At 44.8% G+C, this 7,967-nt stretch overlaps 1 pseudogene; it reads left to right on the top strand.

The window, feature by feature from the left end:
* The first annotated feature begins 6,891 nt into the window (after positions 1-6,891).
* On the top strand, positions 6,892-7,431 carry LOC150018642 (large ribosomal subunit protein eL18 pseudogene; annotated as a pseudogene).
* Positions 7,432-7,967: the final 536 nt, after the last annotated feature.

Below are 7,967 nucleotides of genomic sequence, written 5' to 3' on the forward strand. Positions count from 1 at the left end.
ATGTAGCTATCCTATCAGGAGAGAAAACAAGATTTGGAGTTTCAATCTTAGGCAGAACTTAGATTAGTTTGGATGCTAAACTATGTCAGTTCTCAGGGCCCATGGGAAATTTTTTTTGAACCTTCTAAACTTCAATTTCCTCATCAGGAAAATGGGATAACAGTAATTCCGACTTGAGTATGTGACTGTGTATAGACTATATTAAGTAATGTAAATGTTCTTGTTCCTGATATGCTTGCCCTTGACAATGTTTCATGCCTTTGCCCTTCTTGATTCTACATGGCATGGGACACAGCCTGCATTTCCCAGCTCCTGTATCAGCTGGCCTCCATCTGGTGTGGTCAGTGGGAGCTCCTGATAGGAGATTATAGGGTAGGAGAAAGGGAGAGGCAGGGGTATTCCTCCTCCCTCCTTCTCTGGGTGAAATGTCCAGAGCAGCTGCTTCTCCTCTTTGGCAGCAGCTTCCTTCAGGCACATCCTCCATGGTCTGGAGTCAGGAAGTGAGACCAGCACCTCAGCTTGGGGAACACTACCTCCTCTCTCTCTCCCCCTTCAGCTAAGGGTGCCAGCAGGTCCTGCAGAGGTCACCCTCTGGGTGGCCTTATCTCCTCCTGTGTGGTGTTTCCCTTCTTCTCTTTCATCGCATTTTCTGGAATTAGATTCCCTCTGTCTTAAATACATAGAGGGCTTCTGTTTTCCAGTTGTACTTTGACTTCTGCAGTGACTGAAATGCACTTGCTGATAGAATCTATTTTCTCAATGAAAGATTAGCAAGAAATCAGGTGAAAAGGGGACGGGGAGTAGAGCTTAGGCCATGGAAAAGATTGGTCATAGATGTTGGTGTCTCTTAGTGAATATCTAGTGAATAGGTGTTCAGCAAATGCAGCAATGATGATGAGAATTATTCACTTTCTGCTACGGAAAAATGTGCCTCTGACTGGAAGAGAAGGATAGAAAGATCCTTTCTGTTACAGTTTGCAACCCCCTCCAATGCTTTGGAGCCTGATTCGAGTGTGGGAAGATCTGACCTCAGCCTGAGTTGCCTGGAAGGGCTGGCTGGTCCTTCTGCACATGGTGCCCCCTAATCAAGAGCAGATTTCCCCACCCTCACAATCTGAGGTGAGAACTCCTCCTCCTCACCCTAAGGACAGAGGACAAATATTTGCCATAACTATTCAACCAAGATCTTGTTTTCACATTCCTGCTGATGGCTTTCCAGCCCCAGACCAATCTGTTGTTTATGTCCCATGGCCATGTTGCTTTAATTCCCAGCACAATCCAAGTCAGAGGCAGAAAGGATTCAACCCAGTCTATGCCACCAGGAAGGAGACTGGGCAGTTACTGGACTGGCCCCCCCAGCATGAGGGACGGGAGTCAGGAGGTGAGTTTCATGCATCTTTAGACCCAAGTGCCCAAGATGGTGCCTAATGCAACAGGAATGAGGGAAGGCAGATGCCTCCTGTAATGCAGTCTCTGTAATAGGCTGCCCTCTCTGGTATCCTAACACCATCACACTGCCTGCACAATAACTGTGCCAGCCACCTTCCATGCACTATTGCTAACCCTCCTAGCAGCCCTGTGAGGTAGGGTTGTCAAGTCCAGTTTACAGATTATGAAACCAAGGCTCCAAGAGGTTAAGTGATTTCTGCAAGTCTGCACAGCTGGTCAGGGTCAGAATTGGGATTCAAAGCCACATCTTTCAGGTTCCAAAATCTGCATTATTTCAATAATTCTGTCCCACCTACCTGACATCTTATGGCAGGAGTTGAAGAATGCTCTGGACAGCCACACCACACAGCTTGTGGTTGCCCTCACCGAATGCCTGGGTGGACCCCAGTTGGCAGAAGGGGAGAGAGAATGCCTCTGAGCCCAGTGGAATCCACCGCAATTAATCCCCATGGGCTCTTCTACAGCTCTGGAGCTGAACACCAGAAGCTTTTGGTGTTCACCAGGGAACCAGAAGCCATCTGCAGAGGTCAGAGGAATTAGAGAGGGAAGGATCACTTGGATACACCTCCAACACCCTGAGATGAGTCACATAAAAAGAGCAGGTATGGGACTTCCGGCCAAGATGGAGGCCTAGACAGACATGCTGTGTCTCCCTCCACAACTAAGAAGGTACAACTACCTCAAAACTAGAGACAATGAGAAGTTCCAGAAAATCAAACTGCATGGAAGTCCTATAAAGAAAGATATAAAGAAAAAATACTCATCCAGACAGGTAGGAGGGGTAAAGCCAGGACAGAGAAGACATGGTGTGGTGGCGGCAGCAGTGTCAGCAGCAGCAGCAGGCTGGAAGAAGCCCAGTCACATTTTAAAAAGTAGGGAGGGACATCTGGAGAGCATTCCCAGCACCAGACCAGACTGCAGAGCTCATGGTTCTGGAACTGGGGAAAATAAAGCCTCATTGCTTCTGACTGTGCAAACCAGTGGGGGTTGGGGTGGAGGCAGAAACTGCTGGTCTCTCAGCTGAGTCCACTTGCTTAAAGGGCCCCATGACCCTAGAATGTCCATAGACCCACCCACTCTGGGAACGATGGCCAGGGCAACAGCTAGAGAGACGCCAGTCCCATACAGAAGTGGGAGAAGTGCCTGGAAAAGGGGCGAGTGCTGAGCAAGCAGCATTGCTCCCTCTCAGACCTCTCCCCCATATACAGTGCCACAACGTGGTGAAATGAGTCACCTGTACTGATGAATACCTAAGGCTCTGCCCTTTATAACATAACAGGAGTGATAGCTCTGCCTAAGACACAGAGGCAAACAAACACAGGAGCCTGTCAAGATGAGGAGACAGAAGTATGACCCAAAAGAGGGAATGGATCAAGGTTCCAGTGGGAGAACTAAGTGATGAGGAGATAGCCAACCTAACAAACAAGGAGGTAGTTAACCTAACAGATGTAGATTTCAAAACACTGGTGATAAGGATGCTCACAGACTTGACAGATACACTTAAGTATGGCAAATGCATAAGGGAAGAGGTGAAGGCTATGCTAAATGAAACAAAGAAAAATCCACACAAAACCAATGATGAAGGGAAGGAAACCAGGGTTCATATCAATAATTTGGAACATAAGGAAGAAAAAAACAGTCAACAGGAATTGAAAAAAATGAGGAGAGGTTTAAGAACCTCTGGGACAACTTTAAACATACCAACATTCTAATCATAGGGGTGCCAGAAAAAGAAGAGGAAGAGCAAGAAATTGAAAGCTTATGTGAAAAAATAATAAGGGAAAAGTTCCCAAATTTGGTGAAGGAAATAGGCATACAAGTCCAGGAAGCACAGAGAGTTCCAAACAAGCTAGACCCAAGGAGGACCACACCAAGACACATCATAATTAAAATGCCAAAGTTTCAAGATAAAGAGAGAATCTTAAAAGCAGCAGGAGAAGAACAGAGAGTTACCTACAAAGGGGTGCCTATAAGACTACCAGTTGATTTCTCAAAAGAAACTTTGCAGGCAAGAAGGACTGTCAAGAAGTATTCAAAGGAATGAAAAGCAGGGACCTACAACCAAGATTACTCTAACCAGCAAAGCTATCATTTAGAATGGAAGGGCAGATGAAGTGCTTCCCAGACAAGGTAAAGCTAAAGGAGTTCATCATCACCAAGCCATTATTATATGAAATGTCAAAGGGACTTACTTAAGAAAAAGGAGAGCAAAATTATGAACATTAAAATGACAATAAACACATACTTATCAGCAACTGAACCTAAAAGATAAAAACAAAATCCAACTAAGCAAACCAGAATAGGAACTGATTCATAAGTATGGGGATCATTTGGAGGGTTATCAGCTGGAAGGGGGAAGGGGGAGAAATGAGGAAAAGGTGCAGGGATTAAGAAGCATAATTGGTTGGTACAAAATAGACAGGGGGAAGTTAAGAATAGCATAGGAAAGGGTGAAGCCAAAGAAATTATATGCACGACCCATGGACATGAACTAAGGGTGGTATTGCTGGAGGGAAGGGGGGTCACTGGGTGGAGGGAAGCAAAGGGAAAAAATATTGCACCTACTGTAACAACATAACCAATATAATACACTTAAAAAATAAAGATAGCAATGGGTGCCTCAGTGGCTGGCATGAGAACCAGGCTTTTGTTTTTGAGACCAGTTACCATTATAGTGAAGAACCATTAAACCAAAATAAACCTAAAGAACAAAACTACATCCTTTTGACAGCATTTTTCCCGTCCTTATGTCACTATGACCTGGACATCACTGACATCATCAAGGCAATCGCATTTATGTGTGGTGCCCAAGTCTCTAGTACACTGAGCCTCTGCTTACTTGAGTGTAAAACCAGTCTTTGACACAAATCTCTCTGAAACATTTCTGAGAAGCCGCAGAATGCTTACACGTTTCCAAGAATCAGTCCTGGTGCTGGTCTCTTGCCAAACATTGCAGCTGCTGCCCGAGGCCAGGTGCTGCCACTACCCTTGTAAAGAGAGAACGAGAAAGCTTCTTACACATTGCCTTCAGCCGGGGTTCCACAGCTTGGCCCCTTAGAGTTGGTGTGTTAAGTAAAAGACTGTTTAAGTTCACACACACATACACATACCCTTCCAGCTGTGCATTTGGGGGTTGGGGACAGGCTAAGGTCTAATACCAGCTCACAGAGTAGGTCTGGAAACATGGCTTCCCTCTAGTCCTGGCTGCACTGGGCTGGCTGCCTGCAGGGCCCTCTTTCTCTGATTCATGATTCAGTTCAGCGGAATCCATAGTTCTTGTCAAAACTGGCTCTTAGCGGACATCATATATATTGTATTTAAACCTCACAGATAAATAGAATTCAAGTCCGTTTTTTTTTTTTTCTTTTTTTATCTCCAAGTGAGCTCCCCAGCCCTCTTGCATATCAGTGGCTAAAAATGGATACATGGGGAAAGAAACAGGTTGCTCTTTCTTCTGCTTTGTTGTTATTGTTCTTGCCAGGGCCTGAAGCAGTGGTTGTTGCTCAACCAGGATTTCTTATTAGATTTCTTTGGACAGGCAAAAAGAAACAGTATTTAACTAATTAGCCCTAAAACCTCAGATTAGAATTGTAGATTATTAGTTTTGAGATGGGAATTTACAGAGAAGTTAGGTCAGCAGTTTTCACTTTGTGAGCTACATACCTTGGGTGTCTGTGAATTATAATACTCTAATCCAAACATTGTCTAAATTCTGAATAAATAGTACATCCATCACATATAATACTGTTTTTCAAATGTCTATGCCCTTGTTGAGATGAACAAACTATAAATTCATCTGGCTGCCCTCCGTTGTCTGGCATGTGTGGCTTTTGCCCAAGCTTCTCCCATGTCCTCATCCACCTCAACACTCCCTCCCATGCTGCCTATTGGTAGTTCTCACCAATTCTCTCAAGTCCCACTTGCCAATTCTGCCTCAGGAATGTTTTTCAGGACCATCCTAACCTTACTGGTCACTTGTGACCTCGAGTCCCTCTGCGCCTGAATGTATGCTTGTTTTATGTTGTTTTGTGTGTGGATAGTCAAGTTGCGTCTCAGAGAATGTCTGGTGCAGAGCTGTACACATAGGTTCTGGTCTGATGAACGAACATGTCCAAATATGCATCACACAAACTCCAAAAATGTTTACTGTGAACCTACACATTATTCAGCCTTTATTTATTTATAACCGCTCTCCAGACACTTTTTGCCAGGACCTCCTGAAGCAAAATGGACCAGTTGTGGGCTTTCTCTCAAGGAGTTTGTTACTGTGAGTTATTTAGATTCTTTCTGAGGTTTGATTTTTATTTTGTATATTAGAACAAATTTAGTTTTTCCTGTACCCAAATGAATTATAATTATCTAACTTTGTAATCAAATAGCAAAATTGTGAGGGAGAACAATCATTAATGAGAACACAAATTCTTAGTAAATAATATATTTCTTCAGTTACAGAGCACTTCCTACATTCTGGGCCATTTATAAACAGCATCTCCTTTACTCCTCTATCCAGCCCTTCAAGCGCACCATTATTTCTCTTTTAATGAGGGAAAAAATGAAGCAAGTAATGTGCCCAAAGTCCCATCAAATGTGATGTCAGGTTTCAAACCCAGTTTTGTGTAATAAGCAAGCCTGTGTTCTTAACCACTGCGCTACATCACCACCCCACCCCCTGACAGTCCTTCTGCATCCAGGGTTTCATAAGTACTGAAGTGCATGCAGTGGTAGAGGGTAACAAAGTGAACAGCATGAGTCACCAGGGGCAGGGAGCAGGCCTAACGTGATTGATGAATTCGTTTTCAGTACGTTGGGCTGGGGATTACAAAACAACATTAGAATCTATTGCACAAAACCCCAAGCTCTCAGTGAGCTTTGCGAAAAGCTGAGACACATTACTGTTCTCAGATGCTGAATGTGGTGGCTTGACCATCACTCCCACCCATTTACCCTGGCGCCTTCTCTCCTTCAGGGGTGGTTCTCCAAAAGTAGTCTAGAGAATCCAGATTTAAAAAGCTTGTCCCAGGCCTCCTGTGCCTGACTCATTGTGTGGTCTCTCACTGGTGAGTCACCAATCTGTGACTCAGTTTTCATGACCTACACAGGACTCAGATTCTGGCTTTTCAGATTATGGGGACAGATTTCTATGGAGGTGGCATAAGGTTAGTGATGTGCTGGGCTCAGAAGGTTTGCCAGTGAGCACCACAGACTAGACCTTGGGAATAACTGGGCCCTCAAGTGGCCCCCTGCCTCTGTTTTCAAGCAGGACATAGCTCAGTTGAGCATCCTGGGAGACAACATTCCTGGAACAGACTGTTATAAAGTTGGGACATAACAAGATCTTGGAATGCGACTTTTCTTGCCACTATCTCACCTGAGTTCCCAATCTGACAAACATCAAGATTCAAAACCGAGCTTTCTGGACCTAGCGGAGCAGGAGGCACCCTTATGAGAGTCAACATCAGCCACAACAAAGACCGAAAGTTTCCGCACAAGGAACCTAAGAGCCAGGACATCTGCCTAAGGCTGTTGGTCAAGCTGTACAGGTTCTGACCAGACAAACCAACTCCACCTTCAGCCAAGTGGTGCTGAAGAGGTTGTTCATGAGTCCCACCAAGCAGCTGCCCTGTCTCTTTCCTGGATGATCCATCCAGAAGATGAAGTTTCCTGGCTGGGAGGGCAAAACTACTGTGGTTGTGGTGACTATAACTGATGCCATGTGCATGCAGGAGGCACTGACGCTGTAGGTGTGTGCTCTTTATGTGAGTAGCTGTGCTTGGAGCCACACCCTCAAGACGGGGGGCAGGATCCTCCCCTTTGGCTAGCTGGCCCTGGACTCCCATAGGGGCTGTGACACCATCCTTCTCTCTGGTCCTTGAAAGGGACAAGAGGTGTACAGGCATGTACAAGGCCCCAAGAACCCCTCACAGCCACACTAAACCCCACCTATGCTCCAAAGGGCAAAAGTTTGAGTGCGGGAGAGGCTAGCCGTGGCCACAGAAGCTAACCCCAGATTCTACCTTGTTATTAAAAAGATTTTTGGATGCTGAAAAAAATATGATTCAAAAATAAATATGATAGCACACCCCCAAGATGCAGATTTTCAAGAAAAAATGCTCATGAACCTTCAGTCTTGGCCCTCATCCAGGTGGAGGATAGGAAAAAGGCCAGAAAGAGTGGAGGAGTGTGCAGTCAATTCTTATTAAATGAATGATTAAATGAATGTATGCATGTTGATAGACAGAATTTGGCAAAAAAGGGAGACATGAACAGGGTAAGGCAAAAGTAGGCTTACAGTTTATTCTTGTATTATTTATTTATTATTGCATTATTTTCCATACAAACAACTGTAAACCTGTTTTTGCTCTACCCCATATTTAGACCTTTTGGGTCTTTCCAAATCTCACCGGCTGCGCTATGCCCATTGGTCCTATTTGTAGCTCTTCTCATGCTCCCTGAAGACTTGAGTAGCTCTTTGCCCACTTGTATTTGTTCAGGGGAATCCCAATTATACCCATGAGACA

Source organism: Furipterus horrens, unplaced genomic scaffold (assembly GCF_987537825.1).
Source record: "Furipterus horrens unplaced genomic scaffold, mFurHor1.1.pri manual_scaffold_2, whole genome shotgun sequence".
NCBI lineage: Eukaryota > Metazoa > Chordata > Mammalia > Chiroptera > Furipteridae > Furipterus > Furipterus horrens.